This window comes from Pelobates fuscus, chromosome 12, assembly GCF_036172605.1.
Source record: "Pelobates fuscus isolate aPelFus1 chromosome 12, aPelFus1.pri, whole genome shotgun sequence".
In the NCBI taxonomy this organism is placed as follows: domain Eukaryota; kingdom Metazoa; phylum Chordata; class Amphibia; order Anura; family Pelobatidae; genus Pelobates; species Pelobates fuscus.
Genome location: NC_086328.1, coordinates 86,870,279 through 86,887,732, shown reverse-complemented (window position 1 = coordinate 86,887,732; position 17,454 = coordinate 86,870,279). Strand labels below are relative to the sequence as shown.

Sequence of the window (17,454 nt, the reverse complement as noted above, 5' to 3'; positions counted from 1 at the left end):
AATTCAGGTTGAAGTAAAAACACGTTATCTTCTCTGTCTGGCTCTGTGCACTTGCTTACATGCCAATATTCAAATAGTCTAGATTTTTTCCATATATGGCTATATGTCCAAATCTTTCCCTGAAAATATATTACTTTAGGAAGTGGGAAAACGACCTGACATTTGTTTTAAAAAGACAAGACTGGGAGGGCATATGCGTGAACCTAAAGAACAGGCCTACAAGACGTTAGAGGTAATATCTGACCCATGTTTACAATATAGGGAGAATAACCATCAAAATTGCGGAGAGGTTGGTTATCATCGTCATGTTTCGTGGGAAAGCCTCTCGCTACAACCATTCTGGATACGAGTAGCATCATGGCTCTCAAGTATCATAGAGAAAGCTATCTCCTTTGACCCGAAAAACTTCTAATCTAAATCGTTATATGGCAATTTACACGTGGAAAATAAATAAGTGGCCAAAGTAATTCTAGCGGTGAGAAGAACCATGGCACAAATCTCGTCAAGATATCTCTCTAGTTAATTAAAGAATTCTATAGAAATGGATTGTCTCACTGCTTCTCTACATTGCCCCCTAACTCGCCCATGGGATCCCTGGTTGAATTAATCATTACACCCTGCTAGAAAGTTCTAGAATTATCCATCCTCCCATTACCCTTGCAATCAGACTGATACATTAACTGTACGGGCTCTGTCCTTGGGTTTCTTTGCTATTTAGGACACAATTGTTGACAAGACCAAACTGAATCTGATGCAGTGGGGCAGAAGGGTTTTTGGTAGATGTTTGTTGTTTCATTTAAGATCAGCTGCTATACCTCCTTAATGAATGACTATTGCGCTCCATGCTTATCTTCTTATAGTAATTTCACAAACGAACCCTTGTCTGCACTGACATTTAAATATTGTATGGATTTTGCATTAGTTAGCTTATTCTAAACTGCAGTTCATCTGTGCACTATAGGCTATCCGTGGAGTGGTTATGCTGCCCATATCATTGGACCTGTGTTTCTCGCTGGTATAATTGGTGCTTCTATTACTTATCTATTTTTTCCTTTTTGATTCCTGTAAAACTCTTAAAATATATACGAAAAATGTAAAAAAAAATAAAAATAAAAAAATTGGCTCAATAGTTTGACTAATAATTGAACATTTTCACACAATATGCAAGTCTGAATGTTCTTTTCTCAAATGAACATCTTGATTGGAATGCACACTAATGCTTTATAAAACCTGTAAACACCCAACATAAAACATAAATCACTGCATTCCTCAATACAAAATGTTTTTTTTTTTGTTTTTTTGTTTTTACAAATGTTATGTTTAAAATGAGTTGATCTAATATAAAGGAGCACATACAATATTAATGCATGGTTATAAATCATCATAAAGTATTTCCCTTTGTACTTTACAAAGTGCAATTTAAAGCCGAAAAAAGAGCATTTGTATATTAATTCCAGTCTGCAAATGTTCTGGTTACAGTGTGAAACTTGCTCCTAGCTTTATTCTGATTGGCCTACAACATAAAATAAATCAGAAAAAAAAAATACAGCTTTGTTTTCAAACGTATTGTATTTCCCCAAAATTCTGGCTTTAATGCAACACTAAAATGCAGTGTAGAAAAATCCAACAGTCTATGGGCATATATGCAAATGTATATCTATGTGGGGCTCAAGGCATCCCTGGGTGGGTAGTTGTATGTTCAAGATTTTGCAAAAAATATGTGCTAGTAAGAGTGTTTTTCTACTTACCTTTGCTGCAAACATCACCTAAGAAAAACAGTGTTTATCAGGTAAGTAAAAATGCATCTGTCACTAAATCAAGGACAGCTCCTCATTAATCTTCTGGCTAATTCACAATCTCCTTAGATGGATACCATCACTAGATCATTGAATAAAACATTGAAAATCACCTATAACCCGTGTTAAATTTATAATGCACATTTGATAGAAAACAGAGCTAGCAATTGACATCCTAGACCTGTTTAGGGCACACGTTGCCTCGGCGGAGGAGAGACCGAAACATAAAGGGGATTTTTCAAACTGTTGTGATCTAATATGTGATGCAAAAATGGAATGCGACTGCTGGTTCCATTGGTTTCCATGATGATTGCCCAACTTTTAGTACTGTAGACAACTTTTTTAGAACAAAACACTCTGATATATCTCCCTCACGGTTTCGCCTCTCTCTCCCTGTGCTGATTGACAGGTGCAAGGTGCCAAGCGTATATCAATGATTGTCAGAGTTAAGATGAAAGGGTTTAACTCAAGGATAGGGTGTTGATTTGTAAATTTTATTTAACAATTTTTTTGACAAACATAAAAAGTGACTGTTCCCCTTTAAAGTAAGATGAGAAATTGCACTACCAATGCATTTCATTGGGACATATTCATCATACTGAGGGCTGGTATACGTGTACCTCAGAAGTGGAAAAAGTTGGAAAATAATGTATTATGCCTTTGAGATTTTAGTTCTGCTGATATTCAGAAAAAAATATACAGGCTAGAGCAGCACCCAACACATCAAAGGAATTGGATATTGGATATCAAATCACAGTCTGTCAACAATATGTGGCAGAACATAACTAAAAAACACTGGACACATGCTTTTCTGTTGTACAACTGGGGAAAATGAGGATTTGGTTACTACAGAAAACCAATGGAACACAGCCCTATTCAGAGTTTTTTCGACTAGACAAGTTGGCACATATGAAATGGGTACTGGCATTGTGTACGATACTATAATTAAAGTACTATATTCATGACAAATCCTGTATTTACAGAGCTAATTTCACAAAATATATTATTCACAAAACTGTGCGAATAATTAGAGGAAAGTGTTTAATATGGGGCCTGTGTCCAGCCTGATTTATAGAAAAGAAAAGAAAAAACGGCTAATCTTCACATAATTGCAAAGCCTTAATGTCTACTGATGTTCCATAGCAACAACAATAATAAGATAACTCTTATCTTGACCAAGTAAGAAGAAAAAAAAATTAGATTTGGGGCACATGGATTAAATGTGCATTTGAGGCACAAACGACCCGTCTCTGAACTTTCTTTGGAGAGAAAGGAGATCTAGAAGAGAAGGATCATCCTGCTACATAATGCCATATGAGAGGGGTATAATCTGGATATACATGCTCCATAATAAGTTTATCCCTGATCCACAGTTAATCCATGCAGCTTTGTCATTGTATACCCTGGCCTTCAGTCAGCCTAATGAAATACACTAACAGCCCATGTCTTGTGTTCTAAACAGCACTGGCAAATAATAAAACTGCAGAGCAGGAATGTGTCAAATGCAAGTTCAAATTTACATGCAGAAATCTGAGATAAGAGCAAAGTGTGGCTAAATCCTTATATTAAATTATAGGATCTGCTTTGTTGTCCTGAAAAATTCACAAATGAGCGCACAAATACCAAGATGTCATTCGAGTGATACATTCCAAGTAATTTATAAGAATCCCTTTTAAGTGTGTGTGTGTGTATGTGTGTGTATGTGTATGTATATAAATATATATATATATATATATATAAATATATATATATATATATATATATATAATAATTTTTTTTTTTACAAGATAATTGCAATTTTGGACAATAAAAAGTTATGATGTTCTTTCTTTATCCAAGTGTATTTAATGAAAGAGCCTCTATAAGATCTAAAATTTATGTATGAAATTTGCTTTAAATATGGCAGAGGTTTATAATTTGTTTCCTTTAATTACAAACATTAATAGCTAATTTAGTAATAGACAAAAATACTATTAAGAGAGCTCCTGTATATGTATATATATATATATATATTATTTTTTTTTGTATTTATTTTTTACATTTTTTTATTTTTAATAATTGTGGCCTATGACATGCCACACGAGAGCTGCCATCTTTTCGAAGCGTTAAGGTTGAGTGCACCCAATCAAACCTAAGGGAATTAGGGGAGGTTGACAATTATGGACACACCTGGTCCACATTCTGTGCCTGTGAAAGGTATGCATGACATCACCAGTTGGATCTGAGCCTTAACAGCTATCTAGGGGATGATTAGAGAGCAAAGGTGGAAAATATATACACGTTTTAGACAATAGGATATAAAATAAATATTATGGGACAGACAATTTAAGTAATGTTTGTTTATTTTTATGAAATACACTATTCTTTTCTGCATATGAAATGAACGACATCTACACATCTGTTTTTTCCCCCCTAGAAGCAGTACTTTGAGTCCCTACAACCGTCTCCAAGATTGCCCAAAACGGGCCATTTTTTTTCCGGCCCTGTCAATGCTATATTGCAGCCTTGACATTTGGTGAAATGACCACATAGTCTTTGATCACCTGCTTATGAGCGTCTGTGTTTGTCTATATTGATTTTAGCTGCTCATTTGATAAGGAGGGATATTCAGCCATATTGATAAAAAGCGCTATTCTAACCATTAACTTCTGACATGCGTTCACAAAAGCTCCCATGAGGAGTAGATGCGACTCTTACTGCAAATGCAACAATAAGTTTGACGTGTTGTCAGATTTCTGGAAAAATAGATAATACTCTTTTAGCCTTTTCAATAAAGGGGAGCCTTTTAAGCCTGGATGTCTAATATAAGATATTTATTAGAATAAGTGTCTGAGGGCTGACATCAAGTAGAAAATCATTTTTTCTGCTATAATTATGAAGGGCTTGAAAACATCTGCTCTGGGAAACCTTGTTAGAGGAATATTAAACCCCAAAAATAGATGAATCATAATTACCCTTTATGAAATATGCAGGGGCTTTAGACTCCAGCATTTTTTGATGTTTCCAATGAATTTATTATGATAAAAAAGCAGGATGGGCCCTTGCAAAACTCTATTCTGTTTAGAGAAGACAAACATTGGTGGTCAGAAAATAAAGTGTTTATTTATTCGTAATGTCACCGGTAACATTGTGGTTGCCACTCTTGCAGTTTAAGTATAAACAGTGACCATGTACTTACTACCCAGCGATACCAGTGATTTATTCTTTTTTTTACTTCTCGTGACTGTTAACATTATGTTTGCATGTCACCTGTATTTGACAAGTTTGTGTTTGTGAGGTCTGAAAAAGAAAACTAAGTGCAGAAATCCACAAAGCTCTATCCTAGAACGGATTGTCCCATCTTAGCTCACTGTCAATCATCGATATAAGTTCTGTCTTTTTCACCTGTCAGTCAGCATACAGAGAGCATAGTAAAATGAGGTGAGACACAAACAACGCTTCTATTTTCCCTCTTCTAATGCAATGTGTGCCCTGTCTGCGCCAGAGCGAAACTGGATTGTGATGTCAGTTGCTAAATATTTAATATACATTTTCAAAGCAAACAGAGAAACGCACGAAGGAAAGGTAATATGGGTTATAGTTAATTTTCAGTTTTATTCAATGGTGTAGTTACCAGAAAACTAATGATTCCTTAAACAATACAGGCCAGGGTCGGAAAAGAACTCACATAAATGTAATATACATTATATAACAAACGAAGAAGGAGTCACAAAGCTACTGCCATGTACATTTTGGGTCCCTGTTATATATATATATATAAAAAAAAAAAAAAACAGGACAGAAACTACTGTATGTGGCCAGTCTGCTATAAAAACAAGATGGTTTCTTTCAGAAGTCATAATAAAATCTGAAAAATCCAAATCGAGATTTTTGGAAGAGCCTGAAGCAATACTTTCTTGTATGGAATAAAATCACAGTAAGCATGCAAAAAAACAAACAAAAAACCCCCCACAAAACTTTGTAAGCGGCAATCCTTCACACAAAAAAAGAGCATTATCAAGTGTACTCTATATATATTATATTTTTTCTCTCATACAACATGGATTAAACTTTCTTTTTTCTGATTATGGTACTCAAATGTTCAATTATTTATACTGTCCCCCCCCTCCCCCCCCCCAAAAAAACAATTTTTCATTCATATTTCCCATCCACAAAACCTTTATATTTCTATTTTTACACAAACACCTGTCTAATGCTATAACATAGGAAGCTTAACAACTAGAAATTCATATGAATAATGATGGGGATAAAAATGAATATATATACACACACACACATATATACATATATATATATATGACACAATCCTACAAACAGTCTATCAGCCCTTTCTTGGGGTTCTGATATAGAATTATTTCCAATCCTTGCAGTGTGTAGTGTTCTCTCTCTCCCTCCGCCTCTCTCCCCTCCCATGACTCTCTCCCTGTTTCTGTGTCTCCCTCCCTTCTTGCTCCAGGTCCCTCCCCTATTCCAGCGACAGTGGCACAGTACGAGCTCCTGACTGCCCCTCACCTCCTCCAGCAGCCTTCCCCCCCCCCTCCGGAGATGTTTTTTTGGGGCTCCCCGGCCTGACTTGAGAGATGTTGCTGCACGTCCCTTGCTCCTGCCTGCTCTTCCTTTTCTGGAATATCCACCTGATTGGGTCAAACTTTGCCCATAGGACCGGCTGGCAGCCACAGCAGGTGAGGTACCTGGGCTAAAGGACAGTCACGGGGCTAGCTGGTGGTTTTTGGGTGGGTGGTCAATACATGCCAGCGGGGGCTAAGCATCCTGTGGGTGTCAGTGCGAGTCTAGATGCCGTGTACCGTTATAGTAAATAGTCTGTGTGCAGTGCCAACGGCCGTGCCAGGCTGTGGGTACACGGTATGTATGCACCTGCTTCGGCCACTGCCTGGCCTTAAATGTTAGACTGCCAGTGCCACTTTACTAGAGTACCATGTGCCCCTATATGCCAGTGTACCTTGTACCACTACCACATCACCTGTATATCGGTGTGCCACTAACACATCACTATTTATTTTGTGCCACTACCATGTTGCCAGTCTATCATTGTGCTATTATATTACCAGGGATATCATTTTTCCACTACCAGATTCTCAGTGTATTAATATGCCAACATATTACCAGTCTATCCTGGCACCCCAGTTTGTGTGGCAGTTTAATCAATGTGCCACTTTGTATTACCACAATAAATGCTTAATAATGTGCCACTGTGTCTATCTTTTTACAAGTTTATAAATATGTCACTGTGTAATTACAGATTGCCAGTGTTTTAATTTGCCATTGGTAAATTTGACCACTTACCATTGTCTAAATTGTCACTTATCATTGTCATATTTTAATGGTGCCACTGTATCAATGTGCCAACTGTGTGTCTATCTTGTTAAAGTGTGTATGAGAATCAGTGTTGTGGCGGTGTTATTACTCTTGTATCAATGAAGCTCTTCAGTGTGTTTCTGTGCCTTTTTGTATCAATGTATCACCAGGGTCATTCAGAAAATGCAGTAGTTGCAGTGTGATTCAGAGTACAAGGCTGTATATTAAAAAAAAAAAAAAAAAAATCAGCTGAGTATGACATGATGAAAGTATTGTGCTTTATCTATCGGTCACAACATGGACGTATGAGTTGCATATGTACACCAGCATGTCTCTGTGTGTGTGTGTTGTTCACATAAACCAGTGTGTCACTGTATGTGTGTTGTTGTTCTCATAATACCAATGTTACTGTGTATGTGTTGTTTTCATGTACCAGATTGTCACTGTTTACATGTACAAGTGTGTCACCATATTTATGTGGATGTTTGCATGATCCAAATGTGTGTGTGTGTGTCTCTGATTGTGACCAGTGTGTCACTGTATGTGTGTTGCCGTTTGTATGTACTTGTATGTCACTGGCGCACATATAAGTTGCTTTTGAGTGGCTGTATGTATTGCAGTGGCACTGTAGAATTGCCACATCCTGTGTGTATGTGCTGAGATCTAAGAATAAATCTAAACCTTATCTGACATAAATACAAGTGATTACAGGTATATTTTCACTGCATTTATATTGTAGCAAGTATATTAATAGTAATAGTAATAATTATAATAATAAAAGTAATAGCTACATTTAGGCACCTAGTGATGGTGTCAGCGATGGCTATGTTTTGGCACCCAGTGATAGTATTAGTGATGGCTACATTTTGGCAACCAGCGATGTTAATGTTGATGGCTATGTTTTGCACCCAATGATAGAAAGTATCAGTGATGTCTACGTTCTGGTACCCAGTAACGACTAAGTTTTCGTTCACAGTAATAGTGTCAGTGATGGCTACACCATTTGGAGTGACAAAGGTTCTGTTGCTACTAGATTATCAAGGTTATCTATTAACGTGAGAATTTATAGTGGATTTCAAACATAACATCACAATAGTCGAGCTGGAAAAATTCTCTACGTCAGCTCTGCTTTCAGTTTGGTTACTTTGGTCTTAAATTTGAAATTCACTTTGAAGTCTCACTTTAGTAAATATACCTGTATATTTTAAGATATACCTCAGGGCTTACTCTATATAATTTTCTTTGGGCCCTGAAACATCTCTTGTATCGTGTTAAAAAGCTTATTCCCTAACATGATAATGCAGTGACATATTATGAGCTATGGTTATAATTAGTGTTATTCTTATTGAGAATATAAATACAGGTCTGCTTTTCATGTAAATTGTGACACGTGTACCTGATTTAATGTCATTATTCTTGGCTTGCACTGAGAATTGAACGCTGACATCGGGTGAGATTCTATATTGTTGGTACTTAGCTATGTTGATTCTTTATTGTTGGTACTATACCAGTTGTAACATGCAATAGAATTGCCCATCTGTGTTTATGCGAGGATATGAAAATAACCAGCACAGCTATTTTAACAAATGTTAATATTCAGAACCATAAAAGATTATGTGTTGTATCTCCTTAAAATTAAGAGCATTATATTTCACAACTAAGGCTCAACATTTAGGCTCAATTTGTATAAGTTGATTTGCAACTCACTGTTTAAATGTATCCTCTGTGTATACATATTATAATGCTTATTAACCCCTTGGGATATCCTTTATAAGAGGAGTGGTAACATGCAATTATGCTTTAAACAAGTCATACTAAACTCGAGGTGTTGCCATCTACTTTCCAATGATGCTCAGCCAGCCATTTAGCTGGATAAGCGTTGTGAGAGCACAGTCCACATCAACTAGAGTGTCAAAAGTTAGCCCTCACTACTAGAGATCCTGGCCAAGAGATGGACAATCACTTTAACTTGCCAGCTGTAGACTGCAACTCTTATTATGCGCAGCCATACTGACACAGTCATTAGTATTCCATTATTACTCTGTCAGACACTATTAAGCAGGCATTATCACACTGCACAATATTTCATGAATACTTGTGACTATAAAGAAAAAAGAGAAATAAATAAATAAAGAACAGAATATACACAATTATGCTAATAACATGACTGGACAGTGTGGGAAATGTTACAACATATACATGACAAAGAAAAAATACCCGAATCGACTTTGTTATAGTGACATTACAACTTTAGATACCCTGAGAGTAAGGCCTAGTTTTAAGATCTTAAAAGGTTACTTCAGGCACCATAACCACTTAAGTCATTTGAAGTGGTCATGGTTCCTGTATGTGCAGTGTTTTACTTTGAAACGCTGCACAGAGTTTAACCCCTCGGCTTCCGGAGCTGTAACTCCCAAAACGGCAACGACATTGAGGTGTTAGCAGCCAGCCCGGAACATAATGTCAGTTCTGTGCATATTCCTATGCTCTCAGCCAGTGAATGACCGTCAGGGTCGTCTTCCAGCTTCTATAGCTCTACAGAAGCCGGATGTCGTCACCGGCCATAGAGGATCCTTGGAGGCGGGTGGAAACCCAAGTAAGAGGGCAAATTATTGCAAAATGGTTTGCCCTATTACCGAGAAACAGGTCCAGGGAATTCTTGTAGTTGTTATACTTTAACTATACATTAAAGTTAATAGAGTTGTATTTTCTTTGGAGGGAGATTTAAATATGCTCTTAGAACAAAAAAAAAAAAAAAAAGCGCCAAAACTACAGGCGGAAACTTTTACAAGTGTTAAAACAATTAAAAATGATGCACAATTTCCATCTCCTATTATCACACTCCTGTCGCACTGAAACACTCACACGTCGGGTGAGCTTGTAAGTCATTATCACTTGTGAAGCTACGTGCGATAAAAGCTCCCGGTTGTGTTTTGCTTACCTGTCATTTCAACCGAAATATATTGATATTGCAATTGTCAAAAGCAAATTATCACCAAAATGAAAGTATTCTCTTCAAGCACTACTTGCTGAAATGTAGAGTTAGTTTTGCACTGGATAATTCAATTTATTTTGCTACCTATAAGCCTGCACCCCGTGGCTGTTTAAGGTGAGGTGCCGGGGGCAATAGAATTAGATGGTCACAATTACCGTTGATGTCTTTATTATTCTCTCTATGCTCATGTCTCGCAAGGCTTTATAGAGGGGTTTATACTAAAGAAGGCCATTCCACAATGGCATGGTGTAGTCGTAGTAACCTTGGCAGATCACATTCCTGAGATGCTCAGCCTGCATTAGGCTTGGCTAACACGGTTATAGATGAGATCGTATTTGTGTGCGTTGTTCCTTAATCTGTATTTTGTATACAGCAAAAAAATGCATATCCTGGGTGTGCCCCCCAATTCCCTCCCCCTTCCCCCCCCCAAGATATGAGATTGTCTTGATGCGATGTAAGGGTTAAAATAAACATGTATGTTAGCAGAATAAAGTATCTGGACACATATTAATAAACCAATTTTATTGGCTTCCAAACCCGCCTGCATGCTGCTATCTAGCACACGGAACTTGCAGACAGCTTCCAGCATCACCAAAGTACCCCCCGTGCTTCAGGGCCGTGGGACAACTGACCCTTTTGCGCTGTGATTAATCCATCTCTTCCTGCAATGAAATATTGCACATGATGTTCTTTATACTACCTGTATGATGGTGACTGCTAATGGACCAAGTGGTTGGTTGTGAGCGGTGTTTCATTATATAGCTCACTCTACCCATACAGGAATTGGGTTCTCTCTTTTAAACCAAGGTTGGTGGAAAAAGTAGATCTACAGTTGTTGCAGGCCCACACAGCTGTGATAAACAAATAAGAAAAACAACTTCTTTATTTCTTTTAGCTGGAACTGCACAGTAGACATCCCAGCAGACTCCGTAAAGAACCAATACTAATTAGAGCACCTCTGTAAACATTTATCGCAAATGTTAATATTTGCATTAATGAGACAGCAGGTGTGATTCTGTGCAAGGTGATAAAGTGATTTTGGGAGTGATTGATATCCTCCGCTCAGGTGAGATCAGCTGTGAATTGCTGCATATTAATACTCAGGTAGTTCTCACTATGGATACAGTTATCAGAACGTGGACGGAACATTTAAATCTTTACTTGATGGGATATTACAACATATTCTGGTAACAGGTGGGATCTATCACTGTTTACATTTACTAAACACCAAATTGGAGTGAAGTCAAACACACAATTAAATGTACAATAACTAAGCTGTGACTAAAGAGGAGTTGGGGAATTTTTAGCTCAAATTTTACGATTTGGTTTTCAGGTTTATTATTTTTTTTGGTGTGTGAGAATAAACCCGTCACTAGAAAGAGATGTACCAGCAAAACTGGTTAAGGTGCAAAACCATTGCAAGTCTATAGCCTACAACTACAAGATCTTTAGGGTTACACACTCCCCGCAAGAAAAAGTGCTCTAGAAGGCTCCCCCCGACTTCCCCTCCCCCCCCCCCCCCCCGGCCCTTCGCCCATATTCACTACTCAGATTTTATTACCCACTGCTACCTTTCATCTCCTGATCCTGTCAATGTCAAAAAGCAAGCATAATAACCATAGGAAGTGAGTATAAACATGCGGACTAACTGGATCTAGGCTTAGCAGATGCGGGCCGCAATCGCGGACCACCAAATCTTCCTCTCTGTTTTCTAAATTGTTCGTTATCATTATTTTACATGTTATCATTCTTTCAAAAAATATAAAAAAACAGACGGGCTATACCTCACAGTATGAATACAGGATTACCTTGTAAACCTCAGTCAAAAACGCTTAAAGTGTGAGCCAGGCTTACACACCTCCACAGCTTCGCTTTTGATGGCCTAATACTGATAAACACGGCCACGGTACATATACGGATGACTGATTGCATGCAACATTGTCTTGATACCTGTATGTCGGATATGTAAAAACACCTGTCTTGAACTAAATAATGAACTTATAAATAAATTTAAAAAAAGAGAATAAACCTGTGTGTTACTGATACACTAGCACTGACTACAGAACCAGGGTCAATTATTCAAAGACCTTGCATATTTATTGCATTGAAATATATAACTGTTGATATGATAACATACATAAGAACGGAGCATCATCTTAATTATCTTTAAAATCAACACAGGAGGTGGTAGGGCAGGAGCAGAGGTGAAACAGTAATACAAAGCATGTCAATGTTGCACTTGGCAGCAAAGAAAGCCAATAAGGGGGCATAGATCCTCTAATCAATAACAGGTACCCAAGAAGCTAGCGTATGTGGGCAGCAAAGCCACACAATGACCATGAGCAATGTGGTGTGCTTTTTGTAAACAATTTCTTTGGCATCTCTAGATGTAGGGCTTTAGACCCCCCCTCCCCCGCCCCCCAAAAAAGCAGTCCTAAATTGTGACCGTCTTCCTGGATACAATACGGTTTGGAAGTATGCAAAAGCAGCAATTATGACGCATTTCATCACCAAGTAAGGATTGTCATTCATGTAACAACCAGTGAAATTCTCACTACACTTCTTATCACTTGAGAACCACTCTTTAATTAAGATGTTCTCAACCAAGTACTGCCCGTCCTAATTGATGTAACTACACAAAAAGTGATCAGCGTAGATTTGATTAACCAAGAACCGATTGCAGTGCCTAATCAGCAAATATCACAATTGATATCAATAGTGATCATTGCTTTCCAGGAACAGGTACCTGAGATGTTATCACCACCATTGGCTAACACATAACAAGTGGTAACTCATCCTGGAGCAATGAAATCCACAGTAATAATCAATACTGCTCACCAGAGGATAGATTACAGATTTATTTGTCTTGGAAGTGATGATCCCAATTTATAATATCACAAAGGATGTGACTGAAACCTTATAGTCACTTAATATTCTATATATTCTATCCTTAATCTATATAACATGAGTTTATAATCTGATTTTATCTAACAAATAGTACCTGATGCTGTGGGCAAAATAATAATAATAATGTAAAATCATGTGTAAGTATTGTATCACGAACGATATTGTCACCTGAAATTATCGCCTCGCACAGAAATTCACACAATATTTCCAAAATGCTATGCATTGCTATTATTATCACACTCCATTTTCACACTGATATCATTGCGTTGATATATTGATGCGTTTTCACGTTGCAGAAATCAGACTGGTGTTCTCGCACACTGTCACTTATTATATTGCACATCACGCCATTGATCCCTCTGATGTTGTTATACTAACCTTATTACATGAGTTATCACATATCATGTCATCATACTCCAATCACCAGAGTTTATTTAAATTTGTGTTTTTATTACGTTTGCCTGCACAATGAAATGGTAACTGTTCTTCTTGCTTGGCTGTGTTATAAATACTTATCAGGGTCCCTTTTGTGTACAGCTGTCGTGACACTGCTGGTATAATTAGTGCTGTGTTAATTGCACACACCTAAGCATGTTTTTCTTGATCTCTGTGAGAGGTAAAGGCTGTGTGATGATACTCCGGTGTGTGTAGAGGGAGCATCACTGCTGGGGCAACAGATTGAGCACAGGGAAGTGGGATCAAGTGGTACAGAACAAACCTCAGCGAGACAGAGAAATGAAGAAACAACGTTTATAATCAGACAGCTAGTGACAATGATTAGCGAAGATTAAGCTGAATAAAGAGCAGGGCATCAAGGAATGCAGAAACAAAACAGACAGACAGAAAGAAAGAAAGAGAAGCAGAGATAACAGGTTAGAAGGATATCGAAGGAAACATGAAAACATGATTACAATTACAAAACAATAAGTTGGAATGGAAGGAGCACCCCTAACTTGTTTCTGTTCACACTAGTAAAGTTGCTGCTGCATCCCCACTCTCAGAAATCATAAATATGACTTGGCTGGGTGCCTCCATTACACTCGAAAATACATATTGGATTGCTTAGAATAGTTGCTTGGACAGCAAAGTGTAGATAGGTTTTTTTTAATATCTATTCTATGTTTACTTTATATAAAAAAATAAAATAAAAAATAATTATTTACCAGACATCTTTTACCGCTACAGCACTACTAGATTCTATTTCATATTTAGTCATACGAATGTTTTATCATGACCCCAATCTCCAAACTTTCTATGCTGCCAAAGAAGGGTGCTTTTGTTTAAGGGGGCATGATTGGCAGAGTGGCCAGACATAGGACTTAATGAGCTAATAATTTGCAGAGCAGGTTCAAGTTAGATTTACTTTCCTGAACCTGTCCCCCGCGAGCGCAGCCATCTTCTTCTGGCCAGTCCTCTTCTGCTCTTGGCGCTTTAGCGCGTGCATGAGAGTACAGCTATGAGGTCTATGGAGGATCCCATGAGATCTTCCATAGATAGTTTAATATCTCTGCAGCTGTCACTGGTGACGGCTGGGACATAGACACCTCTAGATAGCAGTAGCTCTGCCCATTGTCTAGAAGTGTCAGATGTAGGAAAAGCATTAAGACAAAGTAGTCCATAATTTGATTCAGTATATCTTTTGACTGGGTTTGAATTTAAGTGAATTCCAACAGTCAGAATAAGTATTTTTTATAAAGATTTTTATCTTCATGAAATACTAATTTTCCGGTTGGGTGCGGGGTGACCGTGCCACTTTAACCAAAGATTCTTTGATAATGACAAACCATTTTAAGGAGAAATGATCACGTAGGAAAATCAATAACACAACAAATACTTAAAGCAACACACTATAAGAAGAAACACGTTTTATTTCTTTGTTTGTTAACCTTGCCATATCAGCCTATTGAGCCCAGTATTGTGGGATTAACAAATACATTATACATTGTTCCTGCCAGGAGAAACTCAGCACTTGATTCACCTATTCTAGAAACAGCAGATACACAGGAATAGAGGCATATTACCAGTCCTTGGAGGTGTTGTGCTTAGCGGTAAGCCAAAAAATAAAGAGAATGGTCAAGGTACAGACCGAGGACAGGAACAAGAAAGTAACAAAATCGATAGATAGAGACAGGTCAAATGAATCCAGAGATCAGAACAGTCCCGACAATCACCAAAGAATCGCTGTACTATAAACACGCTACTAGGTACGTGGGAAACCACAACAGGGCACTGGAATCCGGAATGAGCAAAGTTTAAACAGGTACAGCAAATACGGACGCTGCCTTTGTAATTTCTGCGCTCCCAGAATGTACATGCGTGTGGTGATGCCACATACCCCGAGACACTATTTTGACACATGGATGTTTCATTATATGGACGCTTTATAATAAGGTCCAGTGCCAAAATTGATGCCAGAATGACGCGAATTGGAGCAGACAGTGCAGGAATCAGTAGGTACGGTTACAATTCCCAGTTTTTTCTCGATAACATTTATGGACTTTAGTTGCACTACCAGCAATAAAATGGTCCATGAATTTTGTATTGTGACAACTTTGGGGGGGGGGGGGGGGCCGTTATAGTGTACTCCTGTGTCAAGAAATAGGAATATGGGTCCCGAGTAGTGACATTTAGTAATATTTAACCAGGATAAGACTTCTAATACAGAATGGTAGGCAATGGCAGAATGATCACTGGGATGTAACTGTATTAATTATATTTAAAGAGGAATTGTCACTTCTCTGGAATGTACACCATTGAAAAAAACCCAATGAAAGCACCTGTTATAAAGCGCTAACAAATTTCGCAGTACTGTACATTGGGTGGACTAAGATAAATATTTGCAACACAATGAGTTTAACGCACAGGAACACAGGGTGTTGAGGGCCCTGCTCAAGTGAGCTTACATTGTAGATGGAGTGGGGTAAAGGGACACAAGGCGTAAGGGTAGGGTATATTTAATGTATAATTTGTCTTCATCGTTTTCTGCAAAATATGCTCCATTTTATTTTGAATTTATATTAAATATTTAGCAAATAACATTATAATCTAGTCAAGACGAGAGAAAAAGCCAGAACAAACATTGCAGATGACGAAGAGAAAAAGAAACATTATTTAATCTCTCCTTTCCCTGAATGCTTTTACTATGCGGCTATGAGTAAGACAGGACAGAGTTTGTAACAATGACAAGGAACAAGGACAAGGAACTAAGATGGGGACGATCATTAGTTGGATGAAGAGGTGTGGATTGCTACATTTAGTATAATTTTTTACAAGTACCACAAATACAAATTTGATAAATATAAGGGATAAGTAAACATAATATTACAAATCCTGGAAAATGACAGTTCCCCTTTAATGTACTTCTGCATTTCAGCAAAGACGAAAACATAGAGCAGTCGTTTTTGTTTTTCTGCTTTGTGACATATTGCATCAAAAGCATGAATATTTGTTCAGAGTAATTCACTGCAGCTTGTGGGTACAAATACTTTAATACATTAAACTCAAATATGTTCTTCAAAAAGAAAATGGTCCGTCATTTTTACAAGCGCAATATGGAACAACAAACACAATATAAATAAAAAAGGAATATTTAAAAGGAAAATAAATATTTTAAGCTTTTATTACTATACTTACCAATATGAATTCCAAACAAGGACTGCTTTTAATCTCATTACTTTGAATTGGTTTTAGACTGTTTCAACCATCCTTCTTTGGACAATATTTATTAAACGTGTAATTTGTGTATCTGAACTGCTCTGTATTTGCTGTTACGCAGTTGATCAGTTGAAAACCTACTTTTATCTGTAGCAGATTTTTTTTCACCATTTCTTTATTTTTTTTTTTCACTACACCCATCATGTCTGCTATTTGACGAATCCTTTTTCTTGTTCATGAACTGACACTAGGAAAACAAGCAAGGCGTTTTTTCTGTTGTTGCTTTCAGAGTATCTGTCAGAGAGCAGAAAAAACACTAAAGGGTCAGTGGTGGGGAAAGAAAAAATTATTTATATGAAAGTTCATACCACTGGGGTTTCAAATGTTTTTTTGTTATTTTTGTAAAATCCATTTTATTTTCCCCATAACCTTGAGGCACCTGGAGAATTTGGTGTAACCTTACTAAACTGCCAATCTGCATTTTCACCGGTTGACCTTAGAGGTGCAAAACTGATGGTTTAAATTAGATCTGGACAAACCAAATGTTTGTGTCCATTTCTTTTCAAACATTGTAAACAATTTGCATGACACATTTGTTATTTTGTTTTAGAATTGAGGAGAAAAGCTATATTATTTATATTAAAAGATAATATAATGTAATGAACTGTGAATGTTGAATGTAAACTTCTTAAAAAATTAAGAAGCCTGCGGTTACGTTTTAAGGAGCTGTTGTGCAATTGCTTTCTCAAGTCCAACTTTATTTGTGTGTAATTATGCAGCAAAAGG

General features: G+C 37.3%; 2 protein-coding genes across 3 annotated transcripts in view; one reads left to right on the top strand and one right to left on the bottom strand.

The window, feature by feature from the left end:
• Window positions 1–17,454, bottom strand: part of MACROD1 (mono-ADP ribosylhydrolase 1) — a 750,918-nt gene that overhangs the window by 37,422 nt on the left and 696,042 nt on the right. The window lies entirely within an intron of this gene.
• Window positions 6,299–17,454, top strand: part of FLRT1 (fibronectin leucine rich transmembrane protein 1) — a 218,509-nt gene continuing 207,353 nt past the window's right edge. The window contains exon 1 of the mRNA XM_063437781.1: window positions 6,299–6,478. The gene's annotated coding sequence lies outside the window, so the exon portion shown is untranslated. The remainder of the gene's footprint in view (window positions 6,479–17,454) is intronic.